Consider the following 7,920-nt stretch of genomic DNA (forward strand, 5'->3'; position numbering starts at 1 on the left):
GATTGCACACCAAAAACCTGTGAAAAATAATTTATTTCTTTTCATGCAGTTCTTGATTAATGTCCGTAATTGTTCATTAGCCTGCTGTTGCACTAGTGAGTTTCTCAAGGGCTCTTGACTTAGAGATACAGCAGATGGCAAGAAGATGCCCACCTGCTCTGTAGAATCAGTTAGAAACATAATATGTTGCTTCTATAAGGACTCCCTTTCAAACACATAGAAGCAATTTACAGTCATTTGTCAATCCTTTTTGAGTGCCTGCTCTACATATTTTAGTGGCTGAAAATTATTGCCATACAAATTGTTTCCTTCCTTTTCTATGTTGAGATTGCAACAAGCAAGGTGATCAAAGAACAAGAATACTTCTGGACTAATGTCGTAGCTTCAGAGTGGGTGTTTGATTCATAAACCTCATTTTATGTGGTAAGAAAAGGCATCCATCATAATTGCTACAGTTGCCTGGTGGGAAAGCATTTTGAAGTTCAGAATAAACTTCCTTGCAGAGAATCAGAAGTGGTCCTAGCAGATAATTAATCATAATTTTTTTTTCTCGAAGATATGAATATTAAAAATGCTAATGCTTTTTGTACTAAATATAGTATAGAACAGTACTACAGTACAGAAAAAGGTGATTCATTTAACAGGAATGGGCTTTCACTTGAATTGCTGAAAATGTAGGAAATATCAGAATTAGATTCTTTATGGTGTATTCCCTTTGAGACTGTCTTTACTGACCTGACCGGATTTACGTATGCATATGGAAAAATGGTGGAAAACAACAGAGGCAGTCTTTTTTAGAGTGGAGGAAACACAGCTATTTGGCACTTACATGGATATTTCTTTTCTTTGAAGAGTGAGAGAGCTCTCAGAATCATCAAATCACAGAATATCCTCAGTTGGAAGGGTCCCACGAGGATCACCGAGTCCAACTCCTGACTCCACACAGAGCAACCCACAAGTTAAACTACGTGTTGTCCGAGTGCTTCTTGAACACTAACAAGCTTGGGGCCACGGCCATTTCCCTGGGGAGATTGTGGAGTGCTTGAGCACCCTCTCAGTAAATAACTTTTGTGGAGCCGAAAACTGCACACAGTACTTGAGGTGAGGCCACACCAGCAGTGGGGTATAGTGAGACAACTGCTTTTGACTGGTTAGCTATCCTGTGCTTAATACACCCCAGGGTACTGTTGGCCCTTTTGTAGAAATATGGTTTTTGCCACTTGTTTCCACTCACCTCAGGAATTGCTGATTTTCTTTGGGGAACAAACGAAAATTGTGATAAGATGCGACACCAGAAGGTGCCACTATGGTTGTGCTTAACTTCTATTCCTGCAGCTATTGTCCTTCACATAAGTTCAGGGGTTAGTCTGAAAATATTCATTTACAAATCAGCTATAAAGTGCTTCAGGCCGAAGTTTTTGCAGCGTTGGGTGGCAAAGAAGTGTAAAGCTGTCAAGAACCTGCTTCAGTGATTCTCTGATCAGTGCCATCCTTCAGAAAAAATCCAAACTTTGCAGGAACCCAGAGACTGCTGTGAATGCATGACCATTGGGTTGCTCCTAAGGGACCACTTGTCACCTGAGAGGTAGGAAAATGCAGCATTTGGCAAAGTTGCCCTGTAAAATCCTAGCCCAGGTGACCTAGTTGAACATGGTGTTAAATTTACAGGTAGCTCTCAGACTATCAGATAAACCTACCCCAGAAACTTTCTGCTGTTTTAACTCTGTCTATTAGGAGGAATTATGAGGAGGGACTTCTGGAGCTAGAAATCAGACTGTTTTCTTCGGTGTTCCTTGTACAATTTTCCTGGTTGCTCATGATTGTACTTTCCCCTCTACCTCCACCCATTAACAGCATCTCCCACCTGCAGAATGCTGATGCCAGATTGCAAGGCGGAGAAATGGATGCTTATATTCAGTCACTTTCCATTACTCATGGGGCAGGGAGTGTGTGTGGGCTAGAGAAAGGTGAATGATGCAAGTAACTTCATTTTCTTCCGAGGTCAAGCACAACATATTTTTGTGATATTACTAGTGACAGGACTGACTGAGACCTACTTTAAGTAGACATACAGTGGAAATCCTCTCAGATGCTGTCTAGGTTAGATCTATGCAAGGATAACATAATTTTACATCTAGTGGTCTGGGAAAAGGCAACTAAGTTCTCCTGGCAATGACAGGATTGAGACATGATTTTGTATAAAAAATGATCTCCACATTGTGAAGGAATTTCTTCCCGGCCAGTTTGAAGACCAGCCTTTCCACAGTGTTGGCTGTGTTGAGCTATTCTGTAACAGAAACAGGGAATTTAGAACCACCTTTCAATAATATAGGGCCAAAATCTGCTTATATAAGGCTCACTTTCCTCTAATATTTCAGGAACATAATTAATTCAGTGGTACTTTGTGAACTGATATGTAAACTTCTGTCATTACAACAGCCTTTTAAGGAAATTTTTCTTTATGAAATGTAGTATAATAATTAGTATATTAATCCTAGTAATTAGTTTAGTTTTCTGACTGACCATAAGTCATTTCTCATTTGATTTGTTGAGAATTTATTGTGTTTTATATAATGTTTTATAAACTAGTTAAATCTGTAAACAGGTAAACCTGTTTGGGCTACTTGGGCTCAGTAGGAAAGGTCACTCTATACTGGCAGTCTATGGGTCTGTTCTTCTAGATCTTCCTCTAAGCGGTCCAAAACTGGAACATTATTAGCTTCTGAAATACACAGTTCAACACTTTCGAGCCTCTGGGTGCCTACCATTTAAAAGCTGATCACTTTTCCCTAGTGATTTGTATTCTCCAAACATTTCCAAAGCCTTTCTAAAGCCGTCTCGTGCTCTCTCTGCAGTTCTGTCCTATAAACATGATCTGGCCCTATTGGAATTCTTCAGTCACATCCTAAAAGTAGACCTACTAGTTTAGTGGAGGTTAGTCTTACTTACTGAGGTAAGCTCATTTGCCTGCTTTTCCTTGGGAGTTAATTTATTCATTAGAAGTCCAAGACATACACTGAAGAAGCTGGAAGCTATTATAAAAGTAACGTTGGATTATGGCTTGGACACCTTATTAAAAATCAGTGCAAAGGTTTTGCTGAAAGCAAAATATTGGAAAACAATATTGCTTCAAACTTGAAATAGCCTCAGTGGTCCTGTAGCCCAAAGTTATGTGTTTATGTATTACATGCAGAGTAAAGCTTAGGTCTACTAATAGTGCCATGAAAAGAAAATCCTACTGAAATTAAACAATCAAAGAAGATAGGTGAGGTGTGACTTTATGTAGTAAACAGTGATTGAGAAAAGAAGAGAATACAGCAGGACTCTGCATGAAGCAAATTAATTCATGCTGGAGTTTCATGCTCCTGAAGAAATTAAATTGCCCACTTCCTAATCAGCACAGCTCCCTGCCATGTCAATTCTTCGCTTCATATTTCTATCCCATATTTAGCATATTTTTTTCTGTATGAAAGTCCCCTAATTTATGCTTTTACTATATTTTAAATATTTTTATTTTTCAAGTTCAAACACACTACAAGAGTATGTTTCTTTGTATTACTTTGAGGAAGTCACCGTACAGCTATGATCATTCCTTTTTCTTGGTGTTGAAAATAGAACTAACTCTTGGCCTCTGCTTTCTTTATTTCTATTTTCTTTACTTTCCATAAAAGTGAGGTATGAGACTATGCTGCTACTGCATCTATGAAACACAATAATACTTCGTATCTTTTATGGAATAAACATATCGCGTATACTGTACACTGTTTGAAGAGTAAATCAAGACCACCAGCCTTTAAAGTAGACATAGAACTAAAACTCAATCAAGGACTCTTCAAGAGTAAATACACAAATAGGTAACAAGCTAATCTAAAATGCTAATTCTAAACACTCCTTGTTTTTGAGTAAGTTTGGAACTGAAAGATGAGTTCCAGATCTTAAATTGGCAACTCATTAATACACAAATACTGTGACCGGATTCATGTAGTATTATTTTCCCTCATCCAGTGGAGTCTTTAAATCTGGCAGCATGAGTGTCATCCTTTCTTCTCAAATGGTAGCAGCAACTGCAGAGGAAATTTAAATACCCATTATATGCTGTAAAAGGAGCCTGGGATAAATCAGGGGATTTTGGAAATGGCATCAGTATTAGACTACAAGCTAAAATACAATCTTTATACTGTACATAATTATTTCAGTTTGCTTTGTTATTAGGTATTCTTGAAATCAACCTGTTATACACGCACTCGATTTCCTTGCATAAATTGTTATGATAATTGTTATTCATAATCCAAAACTTCTGTTAAACAAGGCAATATTTTGGCTGTCTGGATTATAGAAAGCAAATGAGGTGGTTTTGCCAGAAGCTCATTTCCCAGAATCGGGCCTTGATTCAGGAAAGCACTTAGTCAAATGGCTAAGTATAAACATGTGCTTCGGTTTGTGCTTTTTTGATTAGGGATCAACTTAAGCATGTACTTAATGTGTTTTGCTGAGCTGGGGCCAAAGTTCCGTGCATGAGCTTTAACCTGTGTGCTGTTCTGAGGGTGGGAATACAACCCACATGCAGAACTGGCAGATATTGTGAGGTTTCCATTATTTCAAACGGATGTCATTTTTAGTTGATAGTTTGTGAGAAGAGCTCATCAGATTTATGTCTCTGAATATGAACGCTAGCATGATCTGGCCCTGAGCCCAGACGCTAAGCTTCAGCTTAAAACCTGATTCAGATCTGACTCTGAACACCTTGTCTTCTTCGTGTCGATAATACAGTATGGAAAGTGAATTACCTTGTAGCCTGGAGAGGTGGTTCATCAATACAAGGATGACATATGTTGTGGAGTATCACTGGAACGTCTGACACAGAAAAAAGAGGAATTGGTCCTTGGGAGTTCCATGCCCGCATCTATCCCTGCCTCTATGTTTCTTTTAGCAATTTGTATTTTGTTTTAAGGCTTAAGGTCCTTGTGACATGTATCTGAAAAGATTTGAAATTACCAGTAAAATTCTGATTCTAGTGTCTAGCTGTAGATGAAGTTTCTAGAGATCTATCCACGTTAGCGCTAATATACATAACTTGCTAAAGGCTACCACAGCGTTCGCAGTTTATTTTCAAATTAATCACCTCAAGCCTTCTTTTCAAGTAAGCTATTTAAATTTTTTTTTCCCTGTCTAGGAGGATTGCCTTCACCACTTTTTTCTCTTTCTGCAGAAGAATAAATGAAAAAATTGCATTCTAGCCCCTGCTTTCCACTTCATTCTTCTTTTGACAAGTTAACATGCGGACAGCTCCAAATCACTGCATTCCCATTACTCATGACATGCCGAGGATAACTTCAGCTAGTGTCTCCTTCTATTCTGACAAGTAAAAATCCAAAAAGGCCAGATGATAAAATTGGTATTTAACACAGTCACAATGAATTGACAGTGATTATGGAATCCTTCTACTCTCAGTTGTGTTTCCAAAGTAAGACACATGGCTCTCTCATGCACTCACTGTTGTACATTCAAAACTCATGTAAAGTATTTTGTAGCTCATGGACAAAATTCTTGACTATGTATTTAAAATACAGATCCTGCCCATTCTATGTGAAGGACCTTTAAGTGTTTTAGGGTGCTATGTTATATTAGCTGAAGTGGTAGAAGACGTGATTTGTGTTAAACGTACTTGTGACGTGCTCTGCGCCAAAATACACTTTTGGCTATATTAACTACCTTCTTCTCTCATGAGTCAGCCCAAATGCTCTCCTCTGGAACCGTGCCTTTATATAAACTAATTAAAATTTCCAAATTTGTTGTGCCAGTGAGTTTTATAATGCTAAGTCACTAAAGCAGAGAACTTCAAGATCTATTCATGAAATGCTGCCTCTCTGTGACAAAGTGACAGATGTTTTAGCTTACTTTGGCATTGTTTTTCTGTTTGCTGTGCTGTACGTGCATGCATGCCTAAGCAGAGGAACACAGTGGATGAACATATATTGTCAGGTGCATATTGGATAAGTCAGGAATTTTATGAGGTTGGCTAGCACGACTTACTCATTTAATTTAACAGTCTAGTGACCTGTTCACACCATTTATTTCAGGTTTAGCACCCTATCATCATTTATCTATACAAGAAAAATACACATTAAAAAAGAAAATCAGAGTGCCCCCAAATGTTTCATAATGAGCCAAGTTTAAAAAATGGCAAGAACATATTCAGTTTCTACATTATTTACAAAGGTTTACATCAAATATGAGCATTAAATTCTGCATGCTTCCCCATAATAAATGCTCATTTCACCAAGTATAAAGGAATGCATGTTCCATCTCAATAAATGAAAAATGCAATTGAACATTGTCATAACATCAGTCTTTGCAGCTTAGCAGCATCTTGACTTGACTTCCAACAAACGTTGCTCAGAAATACTTTGAATTATTCTGTGACAGCAGTGTATGCCACTACTGGTTTTTAAAAATATGCTAGAAAAATAGGTGTGCCAGCTGCAGAGATTGGAAGTGCATCAGATGCACTGCATACAGCCTTAGGAAAAGCAGGGGAAGGAGTATTGTTCTTGGGTTAATTGCAAGCTTTATGGCTGATTAAGAAACATATTATCCAAGACATTTTTTTTCAGTCATGGGTCAAAGTGCAATTCTGCATATAGAAAGACATGACTGCAAAGGAAGTCTCTGTTGGTGAGGTATTTTAGCATAAGGGTCATAAAATTTGACACTGAATTTTTGATGCCGTCTTCCATGTCTTAATAAGAGAATTTCTGAAGGCCACCTGTCTCAGATACCTCTATAGCTGTCTGCAGTACTGGCAGGATGGCATCAGGCAAAAGTGTAAAACAGAGAGTAATAACGATATTTGATTTTATATAAAAATTGAGTTGTTTTCCCCCAAATCTACATAACTGTAGGTTACATTTGATTTTGTGAAAATATCTCACTTTACTTTCAGTAAAACAATAAAAAAAGATAATAAAGAGATAATAACTTCATGTTTTCTATCTCCGTTGTAATATTTTTCACTATTTGCTTTTTATTTCATTGAAAGCACTTTTACTTTTGAAAATTTGCTCTTGTACCAAGGGACATTGCAATAACGTGTTATGTCCCTGAAATGGCTGCATTTCAGCAGAGAGTGAGCAATCCCTGAATAATGCACATTACTTTCGGTCATAGGAAAGATAAAAAATAGGCAATGCTGTTATTACTTGTGCTTTGATGCAGGCCTACCCTGAGCGATGTGCTTTTGTTGCTATAAAGTAGATCTCCAGAAATCTATACTGAGAGAATACTTTCTTTTATTTTGTTATGTACATGCTCTTCTTGAGCTAAAATGAATCACCAAAGCTGATGTTTTTCTTCTTAGTCATCTGATGGATTCGTTTCTTTGTTATGCAGAAGAAAATATGGAACTCTTCCAGAAAATCAGAAGAAAAAATACATTCCATTTTAAAATAATCGGGCTAATTTTAAAATTACTTGACATCATGGATTTGGGCTGTTTTATGCTGAAGGATCTTAAAAGTCTAACTGCAAATAAAATAATTTTATCAATGTATACTTTGTTGGTTTACTCAGCAGTTCTGGAAAATTGCACTAGCTTTGGAACAGGAAATAGTCCAAAAGTTTGGTGATTAAGTTATCCAGACAGCCCCCAAAATCTCTTGAAGTCTTTAAGGTTAAAGCACTTACTGTAAGAGAGGATTTATTTGACTTAGTGTTCCTACAAGAGCCTTGAAAACTTAACAGCAAGAATGGCTGATGGATATTTAGTTTCTGAGATGCAACTTTTATTACTACATTACACAACCCATCTCTTTATCTTAATTAAAAGTCATCCCTGCTGTTCTTTGTGTGCCATCTAACGTTATTATGAGATATTTCATGCCATAAGTGACTGTCATGGCAAATGGCAGTCTCATTCGTAAT

Source organism: Rissa tridactyla, chromosome Z (assembly GCF_028500815.1).
Source record: "Rissa tridactyla isolate bRisTri1 chromosome Z, bRisTri1.patW.cur.20221130, whole genome shotgun sequence".
Taxonomy (NCBI): domain Eukaryota; kingdom Metazoa; phylum Chordata; class Aves; order Charadriiformes; family Laridae; genus Rissa; species Rissa tridactyla.